Source organism: Eschrichtius robustus, chromosome X (genome assembly GCF_028021215.1).
Source record: "Eschrichtius robustus isolate mEscRob2 chromosome X, mEscRob2.pri, whole genome shotgun sequence".
Taxonomy (NCBI): Eukaryota; Metazoa; Chordata; class Mammalia; order Artiodactyla; family Eschrichtiidae; genus Eschrichtius; species Eschrichtius robustus.
In genome coordinates, this window is record NC_090845.1 from 79,281,821 (window position 1) to 79,300,833 (window position 19,013).

The following is a 19,013-nucleotide window of genomic DNA, read 5'->3' on the forward strand; positions in this document are numbered from 1 at the left end:
TAGATGGTGTGGCATATGGGAAGTTATTTATACAGAAATAAACTATTCAAGTGAGTATCTTGCCCTATGTATTCTAGTAAATTTTATGAAAGGTGTATATCAATCTGACTTTTGATATAAGTAACTGCATTGAATGTCTAAATATACAACTTTATAAATAATTTTATAACTTAAACTGATAAATTCTTTAGATACCAATAGATTAAATAGTCTATGGTTTCTAACACTAAATTGTAGGTTACACAGTATCAAATTTGAAGCCAGATAAAGTTTTATTTAAATTTCATCTTCAGGAGGAATCAAGATGGCAAACAAAGAAGATCCCGAGCTCACCTCCTCTTCTGGGTGCACCAAATTACAACTTCTTACAGTGAAACTATCTCTGACAACAACCTGAAGACAAGCAGAAAGATTTTCCACAAGTAAAGATTGTAAAGAAGAAATCACAACAAGATGGGCATGAAGGGTCAAAGGGTCCAGTCAGGACCCACCCTCCCAGAGCAGTGACCTGTAAGCAAGAGAGATATCCTAGTCATGGAGGTTCTCCCCAAAGAATGAAGGAATATGAACCCCACACCTGGCTCCCCAGCCTGAGGTTCTTACACCAGGAAGATGAGCACCCAAAACACCTGGTTTTGAAAAGCAGTGGGGTTTCTCTCTGTTTGAGAGAGTGGGAGGGCTGTAGGAAACAGAGACTCCATTCCTTAAGAGTACGTGCAAAAATGCACTCACTACAAGTCCCAGCACAGAGGGAGCGGTTTGAAAAGTACCTGGGTCAGACCTAATTGTTAATGTTGGAGAGCTTCCTAAAGAGGCAGGAGACAGCTGGGACTTCCCCAAGGACTGAGACACAGGTGACAGCCATTTTTGTAATTTCATTCTACTGTGCTGACAGTAGTAGAATGCTGGTGGGCAACATTTTTGAATTCTCCCTCTAGCCTATTTGTGGTGGGGTTGCCCCACCCACTCTCGTAGATGTCCTGTGCCACTGAGCCACAACACAGCTAGCTGTGCTGGAGGCCCTGTCTTGTCCAACAGTGCAACCATAGCAGTCACACACCACCAGGTCTCACAGCAGCATCACTGGGTGCCTATCTTCCCCACCAACATACCTACAGTAGTTGCATGCCACTGGGCACCACAAGTCAACCACACAGGGGCATGTGCCACTCATCCGTGCAGTTGTAGCAATTGCATGCCACTGGGCCTTGCAGCCAGCTATTCTGGGTGCCTTCCTACCCACCAGCATGCCCACAGAAGTCATGCACAAAGGGACTTCACAGTCAGCTGGGGGCCTGCTCTCCTGACCAGTGCACCCACAGCAGTTGTACACCACCAGACTCCACAGCCAATCACATGTGGGTCATACCCTGCCCACCAGGTCACCCACAGCAACTGCACAAACCATGGTCTCACAGCAGCTTGGCCCAGGGCCTGTCCTGCCCACCACCAGGCCCATAGCAAATGCACAAGGCAGGGACTCACAGCCTGCTGAGCTGAGGGCCAGCCTCACCAACTAGTGCACCCACAGTAGTGATTTGTAAGCTAAAATTAAATGAATTTTTAAGATTGATTATATACATATATATATAATTTTATCTTGTTAGAAAAAATTATCACATGGTTTTGAACACATTATACATTTTTATTTTAAAAATGCTTTGAAAAAATATACTGAGAGGAGACTTCCGATTCCTCCATGATCAAATAGGTATTATCAAATATACCCTCTAACTAGGAAACAAAAAAAAAAAATGACTGACAGAAACATAAAACTACTACTTTTATGGGCATTAGAAAACAAAGATGCAGAACCATTCATTATCCTTGAAAGAAGCATAGTACAGTAAGGTCCTCTGTACTCTCCCAGAAGTGTTTTCCTTAGGGTATGACCAAAATAATGGCACAGGGAAATAGAAGCAAATAAGAGGGAGTGAGTAGAGTTGGTAGGTAAAGGAGGCAGAGATCAGAATTAGGGGCTGTCAGGGTAGCAAGGATTTGGAATTCAGTGTACCCAAGAAGGAAGACCTGGAGAAAGAGACACATATGTCTACATAAAAATTTTCCTTCATGTTCATGCTCAAATACTAAACTCTATGTGTAAAGAGTATGTCAAGAGATCTAGCAGCAATCAGCCACTGAGAGGCTAGATTTCTAAGCAGAGGTTTTAGAAGCCACACAATTTTGGAAACATGGAAGTTGTATATCAGACAAAGCTATTGTGGACAGATATTGGTTAAACACTCGAATTTTACCTGATAACACAAAGAGGACTAACATACATAGTCGAAGAGCACCCTATTTGTTATGAATGAAGGCCAAATAGAAACAGAACTACCATAGCAAAGTCTCTATAGGATTAAGATATTTGCTTATAATTTAACTTCCTGCAGAAAAACAAAACAAAACAAAGCATAACACTTAACATGCTTTAGAGGAAGATAACAAACTTGTGTCTAAAACATATAATCATCAATGTCTGCCAAAAAATTTTAAAAATAAAATAATATAAATAATATGAAGATCCAGGCAAAAATGAGCAACAACCAGGAGAAAAATCAAATAAATATGTGTGTGTGTATATATAGATATATAGCTATTTATTATTTAAATATATGCATATATATTTTATTTAATTGAAATTGAATGAAAAATCATAAATGTTTTGAAATTTTGTCTATCCATTATATTTAAGATACAACATTTCAAATATTATACTGAAACAATATAATTACAATTCAAAACAATTAATATATTAATTATAAAAGAAGAAAATATGGACAAAATTGATGAATTGAAGAAAATTGATAACAGAGAATTAGAGTACATGAATGGGTCAAATAAAATTTCTAGAATTGAAAAATACAAAAACTAAAACACAAAATTCAAAAATAGTAAGTTCCAGAGAATCAGTAAGCTGAAAGGCAGGTCAGTAGAAAGTAAATATAATTATTCATTGAGAAAAAATAACAAATATGAAAAAAAGAGAAAGAATATAAAAGAAGTGTCAAAGTGAGAGAGTGACATGGACATATATACACTACCAAACGTAAAATAGATAGCTAGTGGGAAGCAATTGCATAGCACAGGGAGATCAGCTCGGTGCTTTGTGACCACCTAGAGGGGTGGGATAGGGAGGGTGGGAGGGAGGGAGACGCAAGAGAGAAGAGATATGGGAACATATGTATATGTATAAGTGATTCACTTTGTTATAAAGCAGAAACTAACACACCATTGTAAAGCAATTATACTCCAATAAAGATGTTAAAAAAAAAAAAAAAAAAAAGAAAAGAAAAGAAGAACTGGCTCGCATGCTCAGAGCCTAGAAGAAGCCAGGGAGCAGACCGGCGGGAACCTGTAAAATGGCTGGATGTCCCACAGGTGACAAGGCTCTGCTGACTTGCTCAGTTCAGCCCCTACTGACCCATCACTCTAAATGTCCTCCATTCGCCCAGGTCAGCCTTCCTTCTTATATTTCTTCTCCTTTTCTGGCCACCTAGAGAAGTCTAGCCTAAATCAATTGAACCAGCAATCTATGAAAACAACGGATTATTGTTTTTAAGCTGCTACATTTGGGGACATTTGTTACAAATAACTTGTATGACAAAACCAAATAATAAAACATATATGTTCTTGGTGATATCAAGTTCTGTAACTGATTGTTCAACATTTTTAAGGGAGAGTTTATTGGGGCAAAAGATTCAAAACAACCTACTTGCATTAGTGAAACAAACTCCAAAGGATGAACATAAAAAGATAATTGTTTTTCATCAGACAATGAAGAGATCAGATTTTTAACTATTAATACTAATTAAGATTAATAACAACAGAAAACAACAATACTTTTTAACTTGCTTAACATTTACAAATTTAGTGTGTAGTTCCATATGGCTTTATCCTTTTTTTTCCCTCATTCAACAACTCAGTGCTGTAAATAGATAGAAAAATAGAGACATAGGTGTTAAGTAATTTACCTACTGTCCCACAGTAAATGAATGGAACAGCTGAACTAGACACTAGGTCACTTCACTGTCAATCTAAACCCTTTCAAAATTATATTTTTCTAAATTACTATCAGCAAACACAATAGTTATTTCTGAATTTGGATTCTTAATTCATAGAGCAGTCTCGGTTTTTAAGAGCTAACTTCTCAAAATATGCAACAAATATATAATGCAGACTTTACTAAAAAGTAAACCACAGATAAATCATATTCCACAAAACATAGAATTCCCACCCAAAGAAGGCAAAAGGGTGTAGTTAGCATATAATGTCAGCATTAGTCTTCTCATGTTTTGTCTCCACACCCAATACAAACATTGTTTACAGGAAATGTGATGTGCAGAAATATTATTTTTGCTAAATACTGTGTGTCTCAATGTTTTAGCAGAAGACACCTTCAAATATATTTACAGATTTTGATTTCAGTACATGACTTGATTCAAATTATTGCTGAATAAACACAAATATTAAATGGAAGTAAAAACCGCTTTGTTTTATCTCATCCTTTAAACAATGGTTCAGGAATTTCTCTTACTGTTGCTGAAATTAATACTCTGAGCAAGATATTACTAAAATGTCAGTGGGATTTACCTTATATAATGTAATATAGAAACAGTTAATTTGTTATGCAGGAAATATGGGTTATGTGAATGAGAGAATACATGCCAACCTGGAAGAATTATAGCATTAAAAGTGTATCACTGCAGCTCATAGTTAGGAGAAAGTTATTTTGGAAAAATATATTGCAATTTTCTAATAACATAGGAAGCTCAAATTATGGTGCATCCAGTATAGCATATATACTCTTAATTAAGATACAGTACTCATTTTGTATGATTTAGGCATTTAAGGACACTACACTAACTTGTTACACCCAATGCTTGACTAAAGAAACATTTATAGTCTAAATAAAATGAATATTATGGAAGTCACTTTAGTTTTGAACGTCCCTTAAAAATGTCATTACTAACCTTCTATTTTAATGTTTGACAGTGATTGCATTTTTCCTATAACTAATGAAATTCCAGGTTATAATTCATGAATGTGTAGCAAGAGAATGATTCCAGAGTCTTAGATTTAGATGTGACTTTAAGAGATTACTTAGTACGTATTCTGCTTTCAGAAAACATAAGGAAAGATCTTATATTTAAAGTGCTTAAGGAAAAGATAGATCAATATATTCACAGACAATTCATTTTGGGATTTTACTAGTTCTTGTTAAAATATAAATAGTTATTTTAGCCTTTTCTCATAGTAATTTGAGAAATTACTTTCTTATAGCAATTTCTCATAGTTTGGACAAGTTCATAGCTCTTAATTTAACTTAAATCTTTTATGTAATCTATTGAGTAGTAATTATTTTTTGATAATTGAAAGATAATGTCTTAGGAAGTGTTAAATACTGTTAAAAATTTATCAACTTTATAAAAGTTGTACAAACATCAATATCAATATAAAAGGTCACCTATAAAGTTCATCAAAAAGAAAGAATGAATTAATTAGTATTGTTTGCCATCTATCATTGTACTAGAATGTGCATTGGACTCAAAGGGTAACTCCTATTATCAATAGATTACCACTTATCTGAGGAGATAGTTACATACAAAAACACTTTGAACAAAAGTTAGCGCTATAAATCTGATAATTATGTAATCTCTCTCTTTCTCTCACAGCCCTGGCATCCAGAAAATGACCTGACATACTTAGAGTCAGGAGTTGGTATTATAAGAAGTCTACTTGTCATTCATAATCATGCCATGTTATAGTCCTGTTAGACATAAACAGTGTCACAGAACACAACTATCAGACAAGGTCACTCAATGATCATGATGAAATGAGACAAAATGCAAGACTACTTCATAATTTTGTCTCAGCTCAGACAAAATCTAGGTCACCAAGGATACCCAGACATTACCAAACATTCTTTTCTTCTGTCTAATATGAGCAACTGCAGCTTCTTTATCAGTTATATCTTTGTATCACTCTAGTCTTCCTTCCATATAAATAAGATTTATTCAAGTACCTGATCAAAGAATTATCCCTGCTTCCTGATAGCACTAAAAACAGAGTGAAACCCCACTTCTCTGAGCTTCCCCAAATCACTTAATCAAAGTTCAAGTCTTTTCTGACACCTTCTTACTGGCACACCCCAAGGTTCCCCATGGTATACAGCCTTTTTCATTGCAATAAGCAATTAACTCTATTTGTTTCAACTACAGGTGTTTTCTTGGTGGTCTTCATCTGGACGTCATTAACTATAAATATGAATATATATAAATCCATTGCCATGTGTGTTTGTGAAATTCAAAAATGACAAATTACCGTATTAGTAAGAAGCAGCAGGAGAATTTTTTTCTGCCAAGTGTAAATCTAGAGAACATCGAACATTCTAGAGAACTGTAGAACATTCTTTTTTAATTTATGTAATTTAGGTGAAGCTGCCCTTTTTACCCGTGGTTAATCTCATAACCCAGGTCTGTGTAATCAGAGTAATCTGGCCATCTGGCCAATATGATTGGGCATTGGGCCCAAGATTATATTTTTACCAAAGAAAAATTGTGGAAAATGTTTATATTTGCAGCTGTGATTGCTAAGTGAGGAAGATGTGATTTTCGACCTGCTGTCACATTTTTATTACTGCATATATAGCAAGTCTGCTTAAGAAAGAAGCAATATAGTTGAAAACAGAGCCTAGAGAGAGACAAAATCAAATTATGTTGTAATTTTATCAAACTGAATGCCTCTGCCTGGTTGAATGTGACAGAGACCCAGTAGAAATAAGCTTAAAAACAAAATAAGCTTATTGGCTCAAGTAACTGAAAAGTCCAGAGATGTCTCTGGGAGCTCATATGATGTCACAGTTTCTTTATTTCTTTTTACAAATCTCTGTGCTGCTTTCATCTGTACTGGCTGAAACAGTGTCTTAGGAATAATATAATTTTTTAAACAAATTTTGTATGTTCACTTTAATTAAAAAAATTCTTCCTAAGGTAGATGATTCATGTCAAAAAAGGTTAATAAAACTTTATCTTTATGAAGACATATGACAGTGTGTAGCATGGAACAATCTTAAGAATGTTGTACTTGCTTATTGTTTGAGGTATAAAGCAATAGAAAATAAGCAAGTTTATTTGTGTGAAAACATACAACAAAAATATTTCAAATAATAACCTAAATTGATATATTTTAAAAATTCTATAGATATTCAGTGATCCTAAAGAAAAACTGAATTTTAAATAACATAGATGGAGACTTCTGATGGATTATTTATGTTTTATATTCTATAATATCAAATAGGTTCAATTGCTGCAGTGTGGTATTTATAATTGAAGCAGAAATTGAATATTGCATATTTGAAAGCAAGATGTATGATTATGATGGTAAACATGGGGATGGTAATCACACAAGCTAGGATATGTGGGAGGACTTGTTTGACTCCACAAACTATTTGTAATCAAGTTTACTTTTTTAAAATTAATTAATTAATTAATTAATTAATTAATTTTTGGCTGCATTGGGTCTTCGCTACTGCGCACGGGCTCCCTCCAGCTGCGGGGAGCAGGGGTCACTCTTGGCTACGGTGCCTCTCATTGGGTGGCTTCTCTTGCTGTGGAGCATGGGCTCTAGGTGCCCGGGCTTCAGTAGTTGTGGCAGGTGGGCTCAGTAGTTGTGGTTTGTGGGCTCTAGAGCACAGGCTCAGTAGTTGTGGCGCACGGGCTTTGTTGCTCCGCAGTATGTGAGATCTTCCGGACCAGGGCTCGAACCCATGTCCCTTCATTGGCAGGCAGATTCTTAACCACTGCGCCACCAGGGAAGCCCAGGTAAGGTTTTAATAAAGGTAACCGAGTACAGCAGGAGAAAGAAAGCACAAGCGATTACAGAAAGGTCTGAAAAATTCCAGGTGCAGTTCCCAGGACTTTCTCTGTTGCAAATGACATGTTTCAACTTTACATTGTGGAGCACCAGAAATGTGAAAGAAATCTTGGTCTCAGGGGAGCCAAGGTACAAATTTACTAAGAGGTTTTTTAAAGTCCACTATCATGTAGCTACAACCAGGCTTTTATCTGGTCAAGCAAGGTGTAAACTATCAACCCATCTTCAGTAAGCAATGCAGAAAACTAGTACTGGTCCTTCCAGAGGAGTTTTTTTTTTTTTTTCTCCTTGTTTTTCCACCTAAAACTATTGACATTGTTTAAAACAAACAAAAACGTTCTCTCATCATATATCATCATTCATTTATTTATCAATATATCCGAGATGCCTACTCCTAAATTCTTCCCTTCCAGAGGAGTTTTTAATTTTAAACATCTTTTTACTAATCACTAATTAGTACATTTCATTTTAATTTTGACCGAGAGTCAGATACTAGACTTCCAGGTGTCCTAGTGTGAGCCCAAACCAACTGTTAGTTTACTCTGATCTTATACTACAGCCCACAGTGACGAAACAGTATCAACCACTTCAAAGAACTGTAGCCACTATGGGTATATAGGTGGACTGGATCTTCATACTATTCCTAAATAACCTCTGAAAATGAAGAAAATTTTTTAAAAATACAATTTTCTTTGAAGGGTATCAGTACATGATTGCATTAATTTCTATTTCAAGCACTCACTTCCAAAGATTATTTACTATACAGAGAGAATATGACTCAAAAGTATCTACAGAAACCATAAACACATAGAATATTATACTTGTGGTTGAAATTTATCTAGTCTATCACCACCCACATATTTCCATTTTGTAGATCTTATGTAATTCTATTTGAGTAAAATATTGCATATTAATTTTTATTCTTTAATTATCTAGAAAGATATTTCATTTTTCGGTTACACTCAATAGACTTAACCACATATAGATATTTAGTTCAGTATTAGCCAAGGTATGTGACTGAAGGTTCAGTCCCATCAGAAATACAACTGCATGGAGTTTTACCTAGCAGATTTGAAGAATAAGTAACAGTTAAATTTTTCTTAAAGAGATAAATATAAAAGAAGGGAGATGGAAGAGAGAGAAAAAATTAGAAGAGAAGATCTTGCAGAACAAATTAAAATAGCATAGGGATATGGAGAAAAGAACAAAGGTAAAAAGCAATAAAACCCAGCATGACACTACAACTACAACAACTATTACTTCTACTACTACTACTAATACCACCACTACTTCAACAGTGATAGTAGAAGCCATTATTTATTGAGTATCTATTATGTGCCAGATATCTTGATAACAATTTCACTACTTTATATCATAAAGTCACATTTTATTATAACTACCATACATATTAAAGTTTCTCATGTCAAATTTCAAGATATTGATGTTGCATTTTAAGCAGACCAAATCCTTTGTGTGTGGACCACACTGAGGCCTACAACATAAAGCACTTTCCTTGCTTCCACTATAAGAGGATACAAATATTTCACTTACATGCACTTCCCGCTACTGCCATGCATAGAGAAATTTAGGCCCAGCAATGCAATCGCTGAAATTTTACAGGAAAATTTGTATTTTTTATTTTCAATATTGTTAACTGAAGATGTTGAGTTATACTGTTTATGAATGAGAACTGTATCCCAGAGTAATTGCCCTTCATACCTTTTCATTTTCCTTTTCATACTCTATTTACACATATAGATTTCCTGATTATATTTCACTTGGTGATGTATATTTGGATTGCCATGGAAATTAAACTATACTTTTGATGACAAGAGTAAGATGTAGTAACACATATATACAATCCATAGGCTATATTAGCTTCTAAATGTGTGTCATTAATGTCCCTTCAGGTAAAATGACCTGTATCAATTCGAAACAGCCTGTTGACAACTGCCTAGGTGACTTGTGCATTTATATGGTGTCACTTATCAGCCTTTGATATTATTATGTTTGCAAACTGACACAAATATGAGAAATTGATAACAAAACAAGATGAAGTTGTTACTTAATTCCTACGGAATAATACCATTTTTCTACCTAATCAAATGCTATTTTATATGTTGTGGGGTGGGGGTGGGGGGTGGGGGATAATACATCCACTGGGGACACAGAAAAAGCTGTTGTTACTATCTCTCCCTGTATCTCAACCAGTCATTCTTGATCTCCTTCCAGAGCATCAGGATAAGAGGAACATTTCCTTTTCCTTTTATTTTTTTGTTCCAGTCCCTTAGCAACAATATCCACTCGCGCATTGTATTTTTCAAATACTTATTCCAACTATGAATAACAATCCCAGCAAATATTCTCTGAGCAAAGAGGTCAGAGGTAAAAGTATCTCATAGAGTCAAAAATCATGATAATATGTTCAATACATTCATTATAAAATCTTGTTGGAATGCACACATGTACATACATATTTTATAGATTTAAAAACTGATTTTTCTTTTTGAAATAAAAGACCTTTCTTCAGTGTTGACATCACATTTTAGGTAGTTTGGTATTCAAGAGATGACTTTCAGTAGAAACTTTTTCTAGGTTATCATACTGAAAAATAACTGACAATATTGGTGCAGTTTTTTGAGGACACTAAAAATATTTTGTGAGATGATAGTGTAAGAAATGATAATGACTTCTCATAATAAAATGGAAAAACAAAAAAACAAACCAGAAAAAACTGTGATTTAGGCAACCTGAAGTTTATTCCCAGCTCTATTACTAAAGATATTTCTGTTCTTTGTTGAGTCCATGAACTTCTCTAGAGCATAGTTCCCTCATCTACAAATTTGAGAGGTAGAATAAATAGTCCACAATGTTTCTTTCCACCTTACCTTCCTATTTTTCTTTTGTTTCATTTCATTGCCATTCAATCAAGGAAAAAGAAGGACCATTATGAGTAACACAAATGGGAGTAGTTCTATTTTATATATAGATAGATCTTCATAGCTGACAAAGCTGACATAAACGCTTTCTCTCAGGGTGCCAGGAGAGGACATTGTCAGCTGTGAACATCCATCACAAACAACATTTCAAATAAGAATAGTAACACTTAAATCGACCTGATGTGTATTTGAAATAATTATCAGTGTCTTCTAAAGGGAATCAGCTTTATGTTTTGCACAATGCAATCCTATTTCCATGTACACATATTGTATGGAATTGAAATTTATTGAAATGTTTGAGAAAAGGTATACTGACTCTGAAGCTGTGTGTGTAAAATATTTACTTCTAACTGCTTTCCCCTCTTCATATGCATAAGGTTCCTCATGCTATTCAAGAATAAATACATTCTGTACACACAGTTTTAAGATAATTGCATATCAATTTGAAGCTGAAAAATCTTTTTTACGTGAAATTTTTCAACCTCCAAATACATTATGACCATTATAAATTATGGCTTATTAGTATATTTCATCTATTTACTACTCATCCAAATACTCTCTTTATGTAAAAATTATAGAAGTCTGTTAAAATGAGTCAGTTCCTATATTCTTTCCATTATATCATCCTGTAAGCATGCTGTTATACGGTGGATTTATATCCAGGCATGAGTGTGTTGTTGCCTATTTATCCCCGCAGCTCTTTGAAATATTATAGCACATATGAACTATACATATACACACATAAACTAATTTTGGCATACAAATAAATGAATCTCAGAATAATTTAGTCTGTGCCTTAAAATTTTAAGGGATTTGAGATGTTCTGGGACAAAAATTAAGATAATTCATACATTTTTATTAACTGTCCTGCACAAAAGCTATTTGGTAACAAGTAAAAAATAAACTATTTTCAAAGAGTTCTTCCTTGTACTCTCCACTCACTTGACTCCTGTCTTCTCTTTGTATCCACAAAGGAATGGAATTTTAGAATTATTTTTACCTTAGTAAAAAAAAAAAAAAAATGATAGCTAATATATTTAAGAATTTACTAAGAAGCAGACATGATGCATAACACTTACAAACGTTATCACAGTTAATCCGCATAGAAACCCTAGAAGATAAATATTAAAATTATGTTCATTTGAGAGATGAGATCACTGAGACTGAAAGAAGTTCTTTATCTTTCCCAATGTCATATAGCAAGTAAATGGTAGAACTGAAACGTGATCTCAGTCTTTTCCACAGTCTGAGCTTTTAGTCACTATACTAGCTTTTATTTGTACCACTTGTTTTAAATATGGGGAAAACAAAGTCCAACAGAAAAAGTAATTTAGTCTAGGTCACAAAAATCTAAGCTTATAATATAGGTCTCCCAACTTATATTTATTAACCTAACTCATTTACCCACCCTTCTTTCCTCTTTTCTGTTGACTTTGTGAATGAAAAATGTTGCCTGCCATATAAACAAGCAAAGGATATTTGTTTGTTTGTTGTAGTGGTCATCAAGCCACTACAACCACCCCGAAAGGTGAGCCCTGATGGAACTCAGGATTGAGAAAGAACAGGATGCTGGCCCTAGATATCTAAGGTACATATCAAAGGAATGATTGCATTGAGCCTGGATTCTTGCATCTTCTCATATAGAGAAAAGCACTGAATTCATTAACTTCAGATATCTGAGTGTTCTTTAGTCTTTTGATGTTCAGACTACCTGGTTTTTGTTGCAAAACTCTTATATATCCTGACTCCTCCCTTATCTCTTTGGAGCACTCCCTCAGAGCGATCTGAGAGTCTGTCTTCTGGGCTTAAGTCCTCAGAAATTCCCCTGAATAAAACATGATTCTTAACTTTTAGATTGTGCATTTTTTTTCAGTTGAGAACTTGATAACATGACTCACATTATTTCTCTTCACAAAATGGGTAATTATGACCCTCATTTTACTTTCCCATGCATTAGAAACCTTATTTTTTTTTCCCCTTCTCTTTGACTGTTATTATCTTATAGTTAACAGATCTGGAACGTGGTTAAGTGATGGACAACAGAGCGACATCACTAAGATGATGACAGAAGTCCTCCCGAGTTTGTTCCCCCTCAGGAGAACAACTAACAACTATTCAAGGACAAGACAACACTGAGAAAATCATAGAACATGGAGGGTGAAGCTGAAGCACCCCCCGCACCACAAAGACAAAAACAGGATGCATTAAATGGGTAGGAGGTGCAGCTACTGGCTCACTGCATTGCTCCTCCCCTAGGCTTGCATAGCACCATGCTGTGAGGGCTCCCCTGAACCCACAGTTCCTCCAGTAGGAAATGAGAGCACAGGGTTGTGGGTTGCTTCTTGGGAGTTCCCACATGAGGCTTACCTCATGAAGTTCGAGGGGGAAACTGCAGGGCTTTGTCACTGGGAATTGGATTCTGACTGAGAAGTGGAGAGGGGCTTGCAACCACCAGAGACAGAATCTTGGCAGACCGAATTCTTACCTGCAGCACCCAAGTAGTCATCCCAACCAGCAGCTTTGCTCATCCGCTGAGCTAATAAGGTGGTGCAGTCTGACCAGGGAACTTGGCAGGGCACAGGTCTGCCTGATGTGTCTGAAGCCTGGTCTACTTGCCCCCACCATGGAGCCCAGGCAGAGAGCTAAGTCATAGGCCTGCCTACTTCTGTGCAGCTTGGGTCCCACCTGGGAAGTTATATCTGCACACCCATGTTCACAGCAGCATTATTCACAATAGTCAAGACATGGAAACAACCTGTGTTCATTAATATATATAACAATTGTGTGTGTGAATATATATATGCATATCACACAATGGAATATTTTTCAACTGTGTAAAGTAGGAAATTCTGCCATTTGCTACAACATGGATGGACCTTGAGGGCATTATGCTAAGTGAAGTAAGTCGGAGAAAGACAAATACTGTATGATCTCACTTACAGGTAGAATCTAAAAAACAAAAGAAACAAACAAAAAACCCAAACTCATAGAAAAAGAGGTCAGATTTGTGGTTTACCAGATGTGAGGAGTGAGAGATGAGGGAATTGGAGGAAGGTGGTCAAAAGGTACAAACTTCTAGTTATAAGACAAGTACTGGGCATGTAATTTACAGCATGATGACTATAGTTAACAATGATATATGGTATATTTGAAAGTTGTTAAGAGAGTAGATTCTAAGACTCTCATCACAAGAAAAAATATTTTTCTTTTTTGGTATCTATATGAGTTGATGGATGTTAGCTAGAGTTATTGTTGAAATCATGCTATAATATGTGTAAGTCAAGTCATTATGATGTACACTTTAAACTTTACAGTGCTGTTTGTCAATTGTATCTCAATAAAACTAGAAAAAAAAAAAGATACGGACAACACATTTTAGGAAAAAAGGGGACTGCTTCTCTTATCTGGAGGAATATCTATAATAATTAGCTGAGTAATAGTTGAAAAAAATAGAGATATTTGCCATGAAGAAAATAATAATTGGGGACATGACTTCAGTTTTGAAATATTGGAAGACATTTAATTAATTCATACATTTAATATATACTTAAATCCTCACCATGGGTCAAGCACTGTTCTAGTATTAGAGATGCAGTAGTGAGCAAGAGAGAAAAAGTGCCTGCTCTCATGAAGCATGCCTTCTTTTGAAGTAATGCAGTGCTTAACAAGTAAATAAATAAATGAACTATTTTCAGGGAGATTTAGGATCTATGAAGAAAAGTAAAACAAGTAAGAACAGAGAGAGTGATCTAAGCATGTTGAATATTTTTTAGGTATGATGGTCAGGGCAGACCTAATTGCTGAGGAGAGATTCAGGTTGTGATTGAACAAACAATGTAAAAATCTGAGAAAACATAACTCTAAGCTTGGAGAGCTGGAATTATAATAGGCAGGATTTAGTTTGGCCTTTTTGAGAAATAGCAAGAAGGCTAATGTGGCTGGATCAGAGTCAACAATTTTGAGTGCCTTATAAATAATCTTGAAAAGTTATCAGGAGCCATATCAAGTAGGATCTCAAAGGCCTTGTTGACTTTGGGTTTCAGTTAAAGTGTGATCAGAAGTTTATTAGTTTCTATGGCTGCTGTGAAAACTGATCAAATATGTAGTGGCTGAAAACAAGGCATATTTATTGTTTTATGATTCTGTGAATCAAAAGTACAACACTGATCTAACTGGGCTAAGATTAAGGTGTTGACAGAGTGCATTCCTGCTTGTGGTGCTAGGGAGAATCCATTTCCTTGCATTTTTTTTAGCTTCTAGAGGCCTCCCATTTTCCTTCTTCTACTCTTAAAGCTACCAATATCAGGCCAAATTCTTCTCATGTTTCCATGTCTCTGGTTCTCCCTTCTGCTTCCCTCTTCCACTTTTAAAGACACATAATTATATTGGGCTCATCCAGATAATCCAGGATAATATCCATTTTTTAAGATCAATTGACTAGCAACCTTATTTTCATCTGCCACTTTAATTCCCTTTTGCCATATAATCCTTCATATTTACAGGTTTCTTGAATTAGGACATGGCTATCTTTGCAAGATCACTATTCTGCTTACCACAGGAAGTCATGGGAGAATTTTCAGAAATGGAGTGGTATTATTTGTTTTAGGTTTTTAAAAGTTTACTGTAGATATTATTGTCTGAGGAAAACTCAAGAGCATGACTGAAAATTTTGAGGACATATTATTAGACTATAAACAAATTTTTAGCTTGGACAAGAGAAATGGCGGTACTTACTTTGGACAAAGTAAGTATTGGGAAGATTTAGGCTTTGTTATACTGTTAGAACCAACAAAATTTAATAATGGATTAGATGTAATATATGAGGAAAATAGAGGTAGCCCTTTATAGTAGGGCTCAGAAAATGTTGAAAATGGCACTATTAATTAATTCAACTACTAGAGCAACAGTTTGGACATTGGATGTACATTTACAAGCTAAGAGGTAAAGAATACAGAGTATTTTTGATGTGTTATATATGAAATGACATAAATATTAAAGTTGAACAAGCAAGTTTTTTTTTTTTTTTTTTAATATGTGAGTTTGGAGTTCAAGGGTTGAGGTTGAGACTGTAGTTATAAATTTGATCATCTGTGCTTTGGAAGGTAGCACAAATGGCTGCAATTCTTCATCTCTACATTGATTTATACCCCTTGTAATATGACTTTGCAGCTCTTTCCATTATGAGGTAGTCTTTTTTCACCACTCCTTGAGTCTGGGCTTACCATGTGCTTTCTTCCATCAATAGAATGTTGCAGACATGATAGTGTGCCACTTCTAAGCCTAGGACTTAATAAACCTTTCATGGTTCTGCTTGCTCTCTTGGAAATATTCCACCATGAGAGCAAACCCATGCTTCTGACATAATAATGGGAAATCATACGTAGAGCTAAGAACACCAATAAATAACCCGTCAACCTCCAAAACAGAGACACCTAGTCAGTCCTCAGCTGATGACAGAAAGAAAATAAGCCCTGCCCAAACCAAAGAACCTCTAGCTGACTTCAGCCTAAAATGCAAAATCACAGAATCATGATGTAAATAAATGGTTGCTGTTTTAATATACTCATTCTGGGTGTGGTTTATTATGAAGCAATAGTTAACTGATACAAGTTTATCGATGGTATGTAAAGCCATGAGGCTGGATGAAATCGTTTATAGAGTGTACACAGATAGAAGAGAGAGAGTCCTAAATAATTGGACTTTAAGGAAAGTGTAGTGCAACAGAATCTAAGTGAAGAAAATTTTTAAGAATCAGGCATGCATGCCTATGTCACGTGCTTCAAGATGTAGTAAAATGAAGATCAAGATTGACCTCTGGTTTGGTGACATGGTGCTTACTATTGATCTTGTCAAAGGTAATGTCAGTGGAGTCACAGGGGTAAAAGCCTGTTGAAATTAATAGCTTTAAGAGAGAAAGAAGACAAATAAATATAGATAATATATTTATCTGTTTTTTTTTAAATTTGATCCAAAGATAAGATGGGAAATGAGGCAATAAATCCAAGAGATGTATACTCAAAGGAGTTATTTAATTTTTATTTGGTTTTACTAGAATTTATCATAGCAAATTTAAATACTAATGGGAATGATCCTATAAAAAAGAAAACAGGGTCTTCCCTGGTGGCGCAGTGGTTGAGAATCTGCCTGCCAATGCAGGGGACACTGGTTCGAGCCCTGGTCTGGGAGGATCCCACATGCCGCGGAGCAACTGGGCCCGTGAGCCACAACTACTGAGCCTGCGCGTCTGGAGCCTCTGCTCCGCAACAAGAGAGGCCGCGACAGTGAGAGGCCCGCACACCGCGATGAAGAGTGGCCCCAGCTCGCCGCAACTAGAGAAAGCCCTCGCACAGAAACGAAGACCCAACACAGCCAGAAATAAATTAATTAATTAATTAATTTAAAAAAAAAAAGAAAATAGTGATGATCTAGAACACACAAGCAGTATTTGATAAAGCAAAATACTTGAATATGTATGAATCAATGGGGTCAAGTTCACAAGGGGAACAAATACCCTTAAAAAGGAAAGAAGACAAGGCATCCAATGTAAATAAAAAATGGAGTGAGGGTGGCTAGAACATATGAGCACATATGGGTATAGGTTGTACATTGAGTGGTGTGAAGAAAGGTCATTTTTTTCTGAGTGTTTCAAATCCCATAGTAAAAAAAAAATTATTATAATAGTAATAAGTGATGGCAGTAGTTGAGATTAATGAGAAAAGAATACATATGGAAGTTTTAAAGAGAGAAGAAAATGTATAAAAGAGAGAAGAAAATGTATAAAAGGAATGTTTGGACACTGTTAATAAATGTAGAAAAGTATACTGGAATATGTGTCAATATGATGACAGATCAGGTGGGAGACTTAGAATATTTGTGTTATCAGAGAGAAACAAGGATGTAAGGTATGATGGAATTAGTTCTGATCCTCATACAGGGGAAGATAGATAATCAATACTACTTATAGCCTCCCTTGTGGGTTCCTGTGGGTGAGCTTAGTGGCAGGGCAGGGAAAGAGATCCAAACACAATCAGAAGCTTGTAAGCACCCCTCAAATATTTTGATTGGAGATGTTGCAGCCTGTGGATGGGCTAACATTATATATCCTGCATAGCTTCAGAAGGTAGAACTGGTCTCTCAAGAAATGCTGATCTCCCATTCACTGGAAGTGATAAAACAGCTGCTAGAGTTCAAACATCAGAAATGTTATATAAAAAGGGCATCTGAATTGAGTAAGAGGTTTTGCTTGATAATATCTGTAAAAGTTAACCTTTATTGAGAGCTGTGAAAATAAAGATAACCCAAATAAAAACAAACAGGATATTTTTTCAGAGTTTTCTATAGCAAAGGAGTCAGCCACCATCTTTATATTTGGAAGAAACTCAAAGGCAGACAGGGGAGTGGGAAAGCTTTATATTAAAAAACAAAAGTGAAGGCCTTAAGTATGCTCTGGTTGGAGGAGTTGGCATGGGGAAGCTGAGGGCAAGATAACTTAGAAATGAGGTGTCATGCGATTGGTATGGGGAGCATATTTGGCTTTCTCTGGTTGGTTCTGACCTGGATGATATGCATCAAAAATAGAGAAGTTGGCAGTCAAGTTCTGACTGTTCTGGGCCAATTGCTACAAAGGTTGTAGTTTGTCTTACCAAACTGGTTGCTGCAGAGATTGTGAGTCAGAGTCTAATGTCATATATGGTCTAGCCATTGTTTGTTTATATATTTTCTCAGTATCCCATTTTGATTACTCTCTTGCTTGCAAGTGTTTACCAATTCAGAGAAGTCTAGGGATCCAGATCTTTACCACACTGGGAATGTTCAGTTGTTTCCATAATCAATCATATTGCAAGATCTTCCTGATATGTTTGTTTTTGTAACCTCATGAAGATGATCTGATGAAAGAGCAGCTATGCAGAGAATTTAAGTCTTGATAGAATGCAACAAGCTAGTATGATGGCTACTATGAGAAAAACAAGACCAATTTATAGTTTTTGTGAGGTGTGTTACAACCAGGAACTCCAATTTCCTAACCTAGGCCAAGAGAACAAAGCCTATATATCATAAGGATCAACCTTAAGACAGCCAAGTAGCTTTTTCCTTAAGGTGTTGTACAGCCTATTCTATCTTGACTGTTTCACTGATCCAAGTACAGTAATAAATACTAGCAATGATACAGATATCAGCATGACTAGCCAACAAGAGATC

The 19,013-nt window shown here is 35.7% G+C and overlaps 1 pseudogene; it reads right to left on the reverse strand.

The window, feature by feature from the left end:
- The window catches only part of LOC137756350 (survival motor neuron protein-like), a 171,518-nt pseudogene extending 158,176 nt beyond the window's left edge, over positions 1-13,342 (reverse strand).
- Positions 13,343-19,013: the final 5,671 nt, after the last annotated feature.